This window comes from Diabrotica virgifera, chromosome 2 (genome assembly GCF_917563875.1).
Source record: "Diabrotica virgifera virgifera chromosome 2, PGI_DIABVI_V3a".
Taxonomy (NCBI): domain Eukaryota; kingdom Metazoa; phylum Arthropoda; class Insecta; order Coleoptera; family Chrysomelidae; genus Diabrotica; species Diabrotica virgifera.
In genome coordinates this window covers 252,993,140-253,009,038 of record NC_065444.1, presented here as the reverse complement: position 1 = coordinate 253,009,038, position 15,899 = coordinate 252,993,140, and the positions used below count along the sequence as shown (strand labels likewise).

Sequence of the window (15,899 nt, the reverse complement as noted above, 5' to 3'; positions counted from 1 at the left end):
TATCGACAACTAGAATAACTAGAATAAATGTTGTAAATGTCTGTAATCAGAGACGTGCGTTTTTTTCTGTCACATACAATTTAATGCGTTAGAAAGAAATCGAAAAACTGTGACGCACTGAAAGATGATCATGAGAAAAAGTTCACAGTCATTTGTTTCGAGCTTCTGTCATGTGTCACATAATATTAATATATCTACGTCATACGTTATTGGTATCTACAATAATACAAATACAAACCAACGACGTATGACGTAGATATATTAATATTATGTGACACATGACAGAAGCTCGAAACAATTGACAGTCGATGAAAAGCCCTACGTATAATTACATGGATTACATACAACTAAATGTATCAGTAATTTATGTGATTTGTTGAATACAACACAATTAATTTTTACAAATTACAAATTTTTCATTGCAACCAATTTATAGATAACAGACAAAATATCAAACTAAAAATATCTTTAAACGATATTCAATAATCTACATATTACATAACTTATCAGAATGATAATTGAATTGATCATAACCAGAAAAAAATAATAATAATAAGATATAACGTCAGAAAGAAATAACCGTAGGGAAACTATAGAACCCTACAAAAGCTTATTTATTAAACTCTCACTTTACTTTAGAACAATGCTTAATATTTATTACAATTTGTATATCAATTTATACAGAGTGGGCCAAACAAAAGTATCCCTCTCGATATTTGGCAGTATTTATTATATTTAAAAAAAATAAAAAAACAGGTCAATTTTTGATCCAAGGGGGACACATTTTTACGGTACAAACATCTGTCACTTGTCAACTCCCTCCCTTCCACTTCCCCCACCCCGTATTTTTAAATAGGGAATAGGGGTCGTGTGATAGCTCATTTGAAAGGTTATTCAATTCTCTATTCAGTAATATCAACAATGACATAAACATTTATACAGGGTGTCCAAGAAAAATTATTTTAAATTTAATTAATTGACACAAAAAGAAGAATGTATGTAATTTATTTAACTTAAGAAACATTCTGTTGCTGACAAAAAACATAAAAAAATGTTTATTTGATAAATTAACATTGTTTGTTGCTTAAATTCAATATTCAACCTAAAGAGGCAAGATGGGTGGAAGCTTGAACATTGAAATTGAGCGAAAAACAGTGTTTATTTATCGAAAAACATTTTTTTCTGTTTTGTGACAGCAGTAGAATGTATTTTGAATTAAATAAACTACATACATTCTTCTTTTTGTGTCAATTAATTTAATTCAAAATAATTTTTCTTGGACACTCTGTATAAATGTTTATGTCAATGTTGATATTAATGAATAGAGAATTGAACTGTACCGTAAAAATGTGTCCCCCTTAGATCAAAAATTGACCTATTTTTTATTTTCTTAAAATCTAATAAATACTGCCAAATATCGAGGTGAATACTTTTGTTTGGTCCACTCTGTATATCAATTTGTATATCAACTTAATTATCAATTTGTTTAATTTAAATATTTTTAAGTAATTTGTGTTTTTGGGGCAATTCTACAATCCAATCGAAGACAGTTCCAGTTCGTTATCTCTCACCTCTCTAAACATTACCTTGGCAAGCTCCACCTCTACAACCCTACCCGATTTTCTGTGAACTGAACTTGCGCGAATTTGAAAAAACCTCGCACTCCTCGCAGTGTCATAAAAATCGTTCTGCGAGGGTGTGATCTAAATTTAATTATTTGGTGACATATTTATTTCAAAGATATCTCATTGTTAATTCCGAAAATATTCGATGAGACGATCCAAAATTCGTCTTAAAGAAAAAAAATCCAGATATTGAATACGGTCCAGAGAAGTGATTTGGCTTTGGCCGCGACGTTAGCGAAAATCAGCATAAGAAAACCTCGTGATTATTTAAATTTGTTACTAAAATGAAGATTTATAAAATGTCCACGTTAAATTTGATTATTAGAAGCTCTAAGACTGCTAATAAATTAAATTTTTCCAATTAACTAAATTTGTGAATAAAGTGAGGTTAGTCTTTTTTTGGACTTTTTCTATAAAACTGTGACGTCATTTCCAAGAAAAACGCTTGTGTGACTAATTGTTTAAATTAAAGAAAACTCAAATTGGTGCAACATTTTCTAGGATTCGCCATTTGGTATTAAATGTATTTATATTCAACTATTATGTATACAAGTGATTTTAATGAATTTATAAAGGTCTTTTGTACTATAAACTTGAACAAAATTTCTGGGATTTGCACGAATAAGATGCACAATGTGGAATCTGCCTTTGTGACCTCTAGCATTGGATATCGAGCAAAGAATGATCCTGGAGACTGACATCTGTTTGGTGGAGAACTGTATCATGGATATGTGACATTTACTTGATATCCATTTCCCCTTGGTTGAATTTTAATATTGATGTAAGTATTACCTTTTATTTTAAAACCTTATTATCCATACACCAGTTCCAAAGAGTAGCGAGTCTGAATTTAAGTGATTTGGAGTTAACACCTTGGCTGCGTTTAGAGATATTTATAAACTTACGTTGGTTGCATTACGAAGCATATATTTACTGTATACCCCATTTGGTTTATTTATCCTGTAACGCAGCCAAGGTCTTAATTATAGGGCTTTTCATTCACAGTCATTTGTTTGGAGCTTGTCATGTGTCACATAATATTAATATATCTACGTCATACGTTATTGCTATATTATACCAATGATACAAGCCAAAGACGTATGATGTAGATATATTAATATTATGTGACACATGACAGAAGCTCGAAACAAATGACAATCAATGAAAAGCCCTATTGGAAAGTGCTTCAATAACCAATATATACAATGAAAATAAAGGCAACCTCATTGCTGACCACCTAGCTAGAAAGGCAGCAGGCCTAAAGCAGATACAGACAGAACCAATAGGTATATCGTCGGTGATGTGACAGTACCTCCTATATGCTTTTACATGATTTTTGTAGGAGCGACGAAAAACCTTTTTTAGGGTCCCCTCCTGTTTTCGTATGATATTTTTTGACTTGTTTTGTAGTAAATTCATTATTAGTTGCCTACAAAACAAGTAAAAAAATATCATACGAAAACAGGAGGTGACCCTAAAAAAGGTTTTTCAAAGCTCCTACAAAAATCGTTTAAAAGCAGATAGGAGGTATTGTCACATCACCGACCATATACTAGTTCCAACAGGTATCCACTCTAGAATAATGTTATGTGAAGATGTCACAAATATAATTTGTCAAAAAATGGTAATTATTTTAGTTCGAAAGTATTTATAACAATATGAATTATTGTTACCGTGTTTTCTCATAACTAATGATTTTTGACTTGTTGCACTCTGGAACTGGTGTATTTATATGATAGCAATATTTTATAAGTACTAAATAAGCAAACATTCAGCAGAACAAAGCCCTTTATCTTGAAATAACATCGAATTGTGAAAAATGGTAACTATAATGATATGGTTAAAAAAAATTACAGATAACAGGTATTAAAGCTAACAAAATGACAACTATCTTCTATGAACCATATAATATACATGGCTCGCATCGCCACCTTAAAAGGACAACATCATTCCTTTAAAAAAATTAAAGAAGATTTCGCAATTTAGGTTTTTGCAAGTTCCGAACACATTAAAGACTACTTATATATTAACTTTATCAATTTTATGGCCAGCATGTTATGAAACATTAATTGTTTATTAATTTTTTTAATGGGTTACTTGTAGATAGCATAGTTTTTGAAATTCACTTTTTTGCCATTAAAGGAGACAATCTTTTTTATTACAGTCGAACCTGCTTATTAGAATACCAGTTAAAGGAATATTCTGGTTTAAGGAATAGAAATTTGACGTGCCGAAACGTTTCTACCTGTCATCAGTGATCGGTTATTAGAATATGCCGCTTATAAGAATACTTGTGTTTGGCACGAAGGCTATTCCAATAAAGGGGTTCGACTGTATTAACATTTTTAACAACTTTATAGAACATGATTGACTTTATTAGTTTTCCCTTTTTATATTGGAGTTCCATAGGATAGGCTTCGTACTGTATGGTCATATATTATTAACTATACCCTGGAGGTTGCTTGTGTGGTGCACCTAGTGGTGGAATTAAACCAGAACGTAGTTTTGGTTCATGAAATCAACATCATGTTTTTTGAAACAAACTTTTCCTTACATTGTTCTCCAGGATAGATCTATTTACTCGAATTGAAAAGGGTGCATTCAGATTCGTGAGTAAGTTTAATTCGATGACTAGGTGGACTATGTGAAAATGAATACAAATTTTGAGCTGTTTCTAATAAACTATGTATAAATTCTTCGTTTTTATCTTTTGTAATACTCTAAGCAGTATGCCGAAGCTTTCATTTATTTATTCATAAGTAATAACTATACACAAAGATGTTTTCCCCTTAACCCTTTCAGTCACCATGTTCCTTTAAACGAACATCAACTTTTAAGCCCCAATGATAGTTAATTTCCATTTATGTTGAATCACTGTGACCGTCTCAACCATGGACTTATAAATAAAGACCTATAAATAAAGACCTATCTTTATTTATAGGTCCATGGTCTCAACGAACATTGTCTCTGTACATTGTACTAGGCATAATAATGTGTTTGGGCGAAATTTGTTGTTTATAGATCTTAAAAAAACCATATATTTCAACCTCCAAGTTTTAAATTTTTATCTCTGCCAACATAAACTCTGAAAGGGTTAAATAGAAAATATCAAGTCTTGCAATAAGTTGCAACAAGTTTTTCCAGTATTACCTATCCTATATTTTTATATTCATATTATTAATCAGTACACTATAAAAGGGGAAGACAGCTACAAAAGTGGTGGCAACTGTTTGATAGTTACACATAACCATATTATCGCAATTGTCAATATCGTCACTTATCTAACAATACCGTCCAAGTCATTTTGATTAATTTTACACAAGAGGAAAAAACTATATTAACTTTATTATTTTTGAGAGTTGCTTATACAAAGTCGCTTAACAAGCACAATTGCTTATAAAGAGGAAGAAGATTTTTGAGAGTGTTGTGAAGTAGTTTTTAAGTATCTAAGTTTTATTTAAACATTACAGTAATACCCTGAACTTACGCGATTGGTGGGACTGAGCGATCATCGCGTAAGTCGAATTCACGTAAGTCAGGGTATAATTTCGTATATATGTACATATGTTTGGATGACATTATTACTCTTTCAAGTCTTCTTAGATATAAAACAAAAAATCCCTTTATAAAAGTAACCAACACTCACTCCATTAGACAAAACTGTAGATAAGAAATACCTAATACAAAATAAAATCGCTGATTCCGTGTGAAAAGTCCAAACATGTATACCAAACATGTATAATACATTGAATGAGCAATAGTGTGTGGGTGGTACATACCTAATTCTATCTCGTCGATAACTAAACGATTGTGTGGTGTGGCGCTTAAATAATGAATCGACAAGATTTTAAAATCGCATGTCAAATAACAATTCGACAAGATTTGAAAATCGTGTAACTCTGGGTTCGCGTAAGTCGGGGTAGTGTAACTCGAGGTATTACTGTACTTGCAAACACTCAAACATAATAAAATTAATGTAGTTCTTTCGCTCTTCTGTAAAATTAGTCAAAATGGCTTGGGCGATGTTGTTAGATACGTGATACGTGACATGATAAATATGATCTATACGTAATGTGTAGTCCATTTTTAAAAGATATTTCAAACTGATATGCCACAAACATAACTTTAAACCAATATCTAGCCAATAGTGTAAAAATAAACTTAAAGTTGTGAAGACCCTGACAATGTGTTAAAAATATCATAATGTTATGCAATAAATAAGCAATATGAGAAAAACAACACTGATACGTTTGTGGTATTTAAATAACATACAATAAACCATGTTTATACTTCAATTGTGTACTACACACTACTAAATTCAAGTAAGATATCAAATAATCAAAATCAGTAAATGATAACTACTATTATGTAATCATCAATTGCACATTATTATAATATAATGAAATTGAATTTAGGGAATAAATCATACTTGACAATAGACCTCTGAAAATGTGCTTACAAATGGATGTTTCATTCTTCTTCTTCTTAGCCTTCTATTGTCTATGTTTACCTATAGACCTCCCCCAATTCCTTCTATTGATCTCTATGCTGAGCAACATACTTCCAATTTTTTCTGGCTATTTTTTTATATTGTTTACCCATCTCATATCTGTGGTCTTCCTCTTGGTCATTTACCTTCATAAAGTCTCCAATGTTGTATTGTGGCGTTCCAAATTTGGTCTTTTTGTCTAGCAATGTGGCCTACAAAGCTTCAATTGAGTTTGACAAATGTTTTTTATTCTTTCATTAGGAATGTGAATTTAAATCATGGTAGAAGAGTGTTTAAGACAGTCGTTGTACGAAATAATGTGTGCCTAAATCAGCATACAGAAAAGGGGTTTTTATGCCCATGCCCCCTCATGTTTTCTTAAAAAGCAAATGGGAACCTTTAACCGCTTAACGCACACATTTATTTGCAAAAATACGTCAAAAAATTACCTATTTATTTTATTACATTAAAATAAACTACGAACAAGACTATTGTCACTAGATATAATCTAAATTAAAAAAACGCATATTTTTTTAGAAAAATATAAAATATCAAATACCTTCATGCGCTCACCCGAGTTAACTCGGTCGTAACTTTTTACATACAAAATAATACAAGTAATAGAAGAAAATCGCAATTATTGAAGTATAATAATGTTAAATTTTGCTAACAGTATATACACTCTAAAACAAGGGGTTACACACAGAGGTACGTCACAGTCAGGGCAGAACGTGACGTCAGCAAAATAGAATTCTACTCATCGTGATCCCACCCCAGTCGGCAGTCGATCGTAGAAAGTTTAAAATTAGAAACGAAAATACAAATGGGCACGGGCACCCATATAAAAATTTTTAGGGGGGGGCAGACATGCAGATGTTGCAGATTACATTTCGTATACTTTGGATAACCATATATAGTTTAAAGCACCCGAAAAGCTAGGGGGCCACGGCCCCCCCCTTCCCATAGGTATGGCCGCCCATGCAAGTGGGGATACCGTTATTTAGCGCTAGAGGAGGTAAAACACGTAGGCGCCTTATATATCGTACAAATATTTTAAACACGAGTTAACTCGGTTAAGCGAATATAGAAACGTGGTTTAAAACTGAGTTAACTCGGGTAAGCACGTTAAGCTGTTAATTTAGTAAAATAACGCAATACAACCATTTTAAACAACCTCCCATCAGCTCAATGAGCTCAATATAGTTTGTGTAATATATAAGCAGTGGGGTTCCTACAGTCTCCTCTGCATCCCACATTTAGCTCGCCATCGTTTTCTTTCCACCCATTCGTTTTCTTCAATTGCTCTGTCTGCCATAGACTGTTCTATGCCTTTCTTCCATGTTTCTGCAGGCCTTCCTCTTCTTCTATTCATGGGTGTGTAATTTAATGCTCTTTTTGGCCATCTTTCCTCTGACAACCTCATAACATGAATATACACTTTTTGTCCGTCGTCTTATTTCCTCATTTGGTACGTGTTCTAATCTAGATGCCCTGCATGCTCTACGTAAGTAATCCATTTTTGCTACTTCTGTATTTTTTCTTTCCTTTCCGGTGAGTTGCCAACACTCTGCTCCATAAGTTATAATAGGTTCCACAATTGTTCTGTAGATTGTTAATTTTTTTTTCTATGTTTCATTTATTTATACAGGCAAGCCCAATTCGGTAATACATTAATAAGATATTGATAATTATCTGGTTTCTGGCTGTTGTTGGGTGTTAATGCCATAATTTTTTATTTTTCTTCATTTAATTGCAGTCCCAAATTTTTTAAGCATTTGAAAAGTTGGTCTTTACATTTTATCTTCAATTCATCTATAAAAATTAAGTTTCTTTTCTCAATGTGTAACGGTTGCCACTGAATTTCGTCTGAATTTTAACATTTTAGATAAATTTTTTCATTTCTTGGAGTTCTAGCCCTCTATAAAAAATAGTAAATACAGTCGGAAAAATGAAAGAATACCCATGAACGAACATATAAAACACGCTGTATTTTCCTGTCACTGTGTCACAAAGCAAATTACCCAGCGCAAGTACATGTAATAATAATTATTGCATGTACTTGCGCTGGCCAATTTTTTGTATGACACGGTGACAGGAAAATACAGCGTGTTTTATATGTTCGTTCATGGGTATTCGTTTATTTTTCCTACTGTATATGTTTGTTCTCCTCTTTACTGTTGTCTTACTGTTATTATAAAAATAAAAGTCAATACATTTACAAATGCAGTAATTTAGTGCAAATTTTATTTATTAAAAGTGCAAGTGCCTTTGTTTCGCCTTCAGTTTTATATATTTATTATATTTTTATGTGGGATTTCAATACTGCTGATGAGTCAATTGTATGGATTAAGTAATATTTCATAATCGAAATACTTATGTAACAAAACCCGTGTGAATTGCAAATTCAGGTGAAATTAAAATCAGTTGGTTATATGGAATCCTTAATATGACTGGGTATCTAGTGTTTTTTCATACTACAAGGTAGGGCGGTTTAATTATAGTTCAGAGAAATAAGATTTTTCTCGTGACACATCCCCCTCCAGCCGAAACCAATTTTTTTGAGTAGTATGGACATCTATATTAATAACCTATATGTTTCCTGCAGCCGATTTTGATGATATACACAGATATAAACAAATGAAGATAAAAAAACGGTAAATTTTCGCTTTTTGCATCTATTACCAAAAAGTTAAGCATTTTAAACAAATTTGAGAGTAAGAAACTCATAAATCGTATAAAAAAATTTAATATGGCGTTCGCTGAATATGTCTATCCTTATTGGTTGCTTAGACAATTTCAAAATAAATAATAAATTTTGAGTTTTTATAAATATTCATAACTAAAGTAAAAATTAACTTGAACCTTCTTATTACACGGAATGCTGAGACTTCTGGTGCTTAAATCATACCCTAAATTTTAAAAAGTAATTTTAAACAGTGTAAAATTATTTTGCAAAAACATATCGATTTTTGGCTTACTTATAAACAATTAGAATAACTTTTTAACCATTACCCGTAGAAAAATTATTTTTTCATATTTAGAAAAACTGAATTTTTATACACATTTAGAAAGAAAAACAATTGTCCTAGAACAATTATTAGGGACGAAGTTAGCCCCCTTTTTTTAATTCACATGTTTTTTTTTTCTCTGATTCTGGCCTTGGTTTAGAACTAGAACCTTTAGCCACGTAATTGTATATCTTATCACTAACTCAGGTGTAATGTGTAGTGTGTGTGTGTTGAGTAAGTGTCTTGTTACTTTGCAAAGTCGACGTCATTATCTTTGCAAAGAGACGCTAATTGTATCCGAACGTCTGCGGTTAATTCACATGTTCTTGCAAAATAATTTTGCAATATTTAGAATTATTTTTTTGTCATTTTTTTTTAATTAAATTAATAGTGTAAAACTTCTTCTTTCATAGACTATCCAAAGTATTACTGTAACTTCATCATTTTCTGACTTATAGTGTTGCAAAAAAATGAATTTGGGATTAACAAATTAAATAACTTTAAAACTATTTTACCAATTGCTTTGAAATTTAGGGTATGATTTAAGAACCAAAAGTCTCAGCATTCCGTGTAATAAGAAGGTTCTAAGTTAATTTTTACATAAGTTATGAATATTTATAAAAACTCAAAATTTATGATTTATTTTGCAATTTTCTAAGCAACCAATAAGGATATACATATTCAGCGAACGCATATTGAAGTTTTTTATACGATTTATGAGTTTCTTACTTTCAAATTTGTTTAAAATGCTTAACTTTTTGGTAATAGACGAAAAAAGCGAAAATTTACCGTTTTTTGATCTTCATTTGTTTATAACTATGTATATCATCAAAATCGGCTGCAGGAAATATATAGGTTATTAATATAGATGTCCATACTACTCAAAAAAATTGGTTTCGACCTGGAGGGGGTTGTGTCACCAACAGGATATTTTTTTTCCTTATTTCTCTGAACTATTAGAGTGAAATAATAGTCGTAAGTTTCATTACAAATCTAGCACTAGAATAAATGACGCTATGAGATGCAAAGTGGCCTAACCCAGAACCCACAATTTTACCAAAACTCTTTTATTACATTAAAGTTATCCCTTATTTAAGTATTTTCAGATACAGGGTGGCTCAAGCATTGGTTGCTTGGTTTATCAAGGGATTCTTAGCAAAAATCCAATGTTTAAAAATCTTCGAAAAAAATTCAAACATAATTTTGAAAATCATAGGGGTTGTTGTTAATGGGTATTGCCGCCTCTGACCCTTAGGACTAGTTCGACAATCCATTAATGCTATCCTGGTATCCGACTGGGGATATTGTGCCACTCCTCTACCGCAGCCATATTGACCTCTCCAAAGGATTAGACGAAGAGGCAGCGCTGAAAAATCTCTGAATCTACTAAAGCTAAATTTTTCACAGTTAATTACTGTGATTGTGTAGAGAAACATACTGCGGTCGGTCAAGGGAAACGTAGAACAGGGGTTACTGAGAGGGTATCAAAGTTGCTTTCCTACGAAGGTAATTAAATCCATTTACTAAGGCTGAAAATCAGTACACACATTCTAAATTAAATATAAAAATAAAAGTTATTATAGCCGGTTAGCTGTATGACGGGACAGAGCCGGTCGGTCGGCCCCAATGAATGTACAGGGTAATTCACTATATTTTGACCCCCTTGTAAACTGCTTTATTTACAGAATTAGAAAAAAATGTAAAATACAAAAGTTATTCGATTTTTTAATTATGATTTTTTGACATATATATCGTACTAGTGACGTCATCCATCTGGGCGTGATGACGTAATCGGCTATTTTTTTTAAATGAGAATAGGGGTCCTAGCTCATTTGAAAGGTTATTTAATTCCCTATACAGTACTATAAACATTAAGATCATTATTTATACAGGGTGTTCAAAAAAATTTTGAATTATTAATTAAACAATTAATATAATTAAAAAAATTATCGAAAATTTTACTGAATAGGGAATTGAATAACCTTTCAAATGAGCTAGCACTCGACCCCTATTCCCATTTAAAAAAAATAGTCGATTACGTCATCACGCCCAAATGGATGACGTCACTAGTACGATATATATGTCGAAAAATCATAATTTAAAAATTAAATAACTTTTGTATTTTACATTTTTTTCTAATTCTGTAAATAAAGCAGTTTACAATGGGATCAAAATATAGTGAATAACCCTGTACATTCACTGGGGCCGACCGACCGGCTCTGTCCCGTCATACAGCTGACCGACTATAATAACTTTTATTTACATAATATATTTAATTTTGAATATGTGTACTGATTTTCAGCCTTAGTAAATGGATTTGATTAGCTTCGTAGGAAAGCAACTTTGATACCCTCTCAGTAACCCCTGTTCTACGTTTTGCTTGACCGACCGCAGTATGTTTCTCTACACAATCACAGTAATCAACTGTGAAAAATATAGCTTTAGTAAATTCAAAGAGATTTTTCAGTGCTGCCTCTTGGACTAGATGTAGGTGCTGGTACTCTTGCTCGTATAGTTTTTTGAGGTTGTTCCGAATGTGTTCCAATTGGATTAATTTCGGGACTTCGTGCCGCCCTGCACTGCAGATGACCGCTTCATTGTCAGCAAGGTGTTTCAGTGTCAGAAGGTACCATTAGAAGAAGACTGGTAGAAAGAAATTTGAGGGTTTTCCGTCCAGATCGCACTCCACCACTGCTCCCACAATACCGTAAAGCTAGACTTGGTATTGCGTGAGAATAAGCTGACTTTACTGTGGAGGAAAGGAAGAATATACTGTTCTCAGATGAGAGCAGTATAGTCCTAAGAGGTCCAGAGCGACATCAGCGTGTCTACAGACGTCAAAATGAAAGGATTGCTCCAATAGACTATAACTGAAACAGTGGCTTATCGAGGAGGGTCAATAATGATTTGGGGAGGTATCTCTTCCGAAGCTTGTACTGATCTTATTGTGTCGATGGATGCAGTATGAATGCTCAAAGATACGTGGAAAAAAGTTCTTTAAGACGCTGTCATGCCTTTTGTACCGTTCATTGGTGAAAACTTTAGATTAATGCATGACAATCCACGTTGCCATACCGCAAGATTAATATTCGCCCGTGAGTGCCTTAATGAGGTCGGGGTTCAAGTTTTACCATGGCCGGTACGCAGTCCCAATCTCACTCAACGAAAAAGGTACGTAATATTAATAAAAATGTTAATTCAGACAACAAAAGCAATACTTAAAATTTGTCCAATTCATGGTTTTATTGGAACAACAAAGCGATGTTCATCAATTCATTATTTTCGTTAGTTGATCCAATGTATTACGTTTATTGAATGGATGAACATCCATTTATCTATCTATCTATCCATCCATTTATTAATATACAGTGAGCACGTAAAGGTTGGAATAAATTCATTTTCTCGAGAATGGACGATTTTGGAAAACAATCCTGAAACAGGTCAATTTTTATTTTTAAATTTCGACTTTTTGGCATATGTATCATACTAGTGACGTCGCCCATCTGGGCGTGATGGCGTAATCTATATTTTTTTTTAAATTAGAATAGGGGTCGTGTGATAGCTCATTTGAAAGGTAATTCAGTTCTTTATTTAGTAATATAAACATTAACATAATTGTTTATACAGGGTGTCCAAAAAAAATTTTTGAATTAAATTTATTGGCATAAAAAGAAGAATGTGTGTAATTTATTTAACTCAATATACATTTTACTGTTATCAGAAAACAGGAAATAATGTTTACTTGACAAAAAAATATTGTTCTTTTTCTTAAATTCAAAATTAAAGCCGCCACCCACCTTCCTCTTGACAGTTTGAACATTTAATTTAAGCGAAAAGCAATGATAGTTTTTCAAATAAACATTTTTCTCTGTTTTCTGAGAGAAGTAAAATGTATTTTGACCTAAATAAATTACATGCATCCTTCTTTTTATGTCAATAAATTTAATTAAAACATATTTTTTTTTGGACACCCTGAATAAATAATTATGTAAATGTTTATTACTGAATAGAAAATTAAATAACCTTTCAAATGAGCTATCACATGACCCATATTCCCATTTAAAAAAATCATCGATGACGTCATCACGCCCAGATGGGTGACGTCACTAGTATGATATATATACCAAACAGTCGTAATTTAAAAATAAAAATTGACCTGTTTCCGGATTTTTTTCCAAAATCGTCCATTTTCGAGAAAATGAATTTATTCCAACCTTTACGTGCTCACTGTATAATACTTTCATTATGTATACCATAATATCACTTTATTGATATTGCGAACACTATTCACTGAGCCAACGAACACTATTCATTGAAACAACAACGTCGTTAATTGACCGACGAAGACTATTGGTTGTGTCAATAACAGTGTTATTTCTCCTAACGTATACTGCTTCATGCATCCAATCGTTTATTTCTACAATTCGCCACCGCCTACGAAAAGTATAACTCCGAAAAATGCCGTTAAGAGTAGAACTTTCAATGAACGCCGCCAAAAATATTATTTTCGATTATATGATTGTGAAAATTATAATCCCTAATAAAGTGTTAGCGAAAAAATTTATTTTTTGAGGAATATCAGCAAAAAACATCATTCCTGTTTGTGGGTCCACGAAAATTATAATTACTAAAAAGTTCTCAGAAATAATTGTTTTCGTCGGCCAAAACAGAAACAGAAAGGGAAATAATTGTTTTCGTCGGCATCTAGTATGAACTAAATCTTTTCGTTATAAATATTTTTGGAGTTATAATCTTCGCGGACACGCATAAAAAAATTGTATCGCCAACACTTATCAAAGAGTTGTTATTTTCACTGGAAATGTATTAGGAATCACATTAATCATAGGTACCAGCGAATTATTTCCGTTTATTCTTACAATTAATTCCGTTCATTCTCACAATAAATACGGTTATTCTTACAAGCAATTCCATTCATTCCTACAACTCTGTTTCGTTCATTCCTACTATGAACTTATTTTATATTAGTAATTACTGAATGCATTAGCTCAATGTATGATATTAATTATTGATTAATAATAATTTTGCAAATCCCCCGTTTTTGTCCTAAACCTAATGGACTTCACACTGTGTGATTTCTCATATGATTTCACTTATACAGTGCGCTGGAATAAGTGTTACCCCTCCCCCCTTATTAATTTATTTATTTTTAGCACATAAGCAAAACGCTCGGACAGGTCGATTTTTAAAATAATCAAAGTATATTATAACATCAGTGTTTCGAACTTTACCCGACCCCTCTTCAAGTGACAGGCACAACTTTGATTTTTTTTAAATGAGAAAGTACATCATGTGACAGCTCATTTAAAAGCGTTTGAAATAGTGATTCCAACAATATAATACTTTAATCCTTTTTGAAAGCGCAGGTGCAAAGTTTCGATCAAATTCTTTTTAAACGCATTCACTTTTTTAAATCCTGAGACAACTAATAAGTATTTTTGAAAAATTTAAACGCAGAATAAAAGATTACATTATTACCGAGGGCTGAAAGTCCCTTAGAATAAACAAAAAGTTTCTTTTGAATGGTATATTTGAAATTTAAAATCATACTAAATTTTCTCTTTTTCACTCCTGTGACTTATTAAAATAATCATTATAAAAGTTCTCAGGGACTTCAGACCCTCGATAATACTGTAATATTTTATTCTGCGTTTAAATTTTTAAAAAATACTAATTAGTTTTCTCAGGATTCGAAAAAAATGAATACGATAATAGACACATGAAAACTTCCTTCCAGTACGGACTACACTTGGAAACGAAATGAAATTATTCGGCACTTCGGCAAAGAATTCTTTTTTAAACAATGGTGAGCTCGGGGTATCACGATAAGGAAAAGCCGTTACATTTCAAATGGTCAAGCAAAACATTTATTGTTTCAACAACTGCGTTTATTGTTAACACGAACACATTGATTGTGGTTATTAAACGCAGTAGTAGATTGATTAATGCATTCGTTGTCACAACAATCAGTGTACATCTATGAAATAATCAAATATTACTCTATATTAAAAACATTTGTACATTGTTTTAATGAAATCTGTACGTTGTCACGATAAACCAAGATAATTGCTTATCATCTACGAAATCAAGAAAGTAGTTTGCTGCCAGAATTACCATTATTTATTAAATATACGAAACTAAGTTATTGGCTGAATAAATTGAGTGTTATTGATTAATGTACTCTAGTTATTTTCACAATTATTATTCAATCATTGTGACAATAACCAAATACATTGATCAATGTCTAAAAGTTCGTTGAAACAAAAAATTAAATTGTTGTTACAACGAAATATTATTTCAATAATCACTGTTAATCAATATTACGAACTAAATTTTTTTGAGTGCTTAACCCAATTAAACACATTGGACAACTTAAAAAACGGGTAAGAGCAAGAGTACCAGCCCCTACATCCTTCGGAGAGCTCAAGCCGGCTGCGGTAGAGGAGCGGCACAATATCCCCCAATCGGATATCCACGATATCATGAATGGATTGCTGAACCGGCTCCAAAGAGCCAGAGGCGGCCACACCCATTATTATTAATAGTCACAATTTTCTTGAATTAGACTGATTTTCAAAATTGTATGTTCAAATTTTCTTGGAAGATTTTTAAACATTAGAATTTTGTTAAGCATCCCTTGATAAACGACTGTCTTTTCAATAATTTTATTGTTTTCATTTACTTAATGGTACCTAGTTTTCACCGTATTGGGTGGTTAATTTTGCCGGTGAGTGTAAAATATTGGCAAATATTAACCTT

The 15,899-nt window shown here is 32.1% G+C and overlaps 3 protein-coding genes across 4 annotated transcripts in view; 2 read left to right on the top strand and 1 right to left on the bottom strand.

Moving 5' to 3' along the window:
- LOC126880538 (uncharacterized) overlaps nucleotides 1-15,899 on the top strand; it is a 391,874-nt gene that overhangs the window by 57,761 nt on the left and 318,214 nt on the right. The window lies entirely within an intron of this gene.
- LOC114338228 (polyamine-transporting ATPase 13A3-like) overlaps nucleotides 1-15,899 on the top strand; it is a 161,595-nt gene that overhangs the window by 37,623 nt on the left and 108,073 nt on the right. The window contains exon 1 of one of the 2 annotated variants that reach the window (XM_050644453.1): nucleotides 1,594-2,406. The exons of the other annotated variant lie outside the window; for it this stretch is intronic. The gene's annotated coding sequence lies outside the window, so the exon portion shown is untranslated. Of the gene's footprint in view, nucleotides 1-1,593; nucleotides 2,407-15,899 lie in introns of those variants that run through there. 2 annotated transcript variants of the gene reach the window in all.
- The window catches only part of LOC114338227 (uncharacterized), a 212,355-nt gene that overhangs the window by 147,574 nt on the left and 48,882 nt on the right, over nucleotides 1-15,899 (bottom strand). The gene's annotated exons all lie outside the window — the stretch shown is intronic.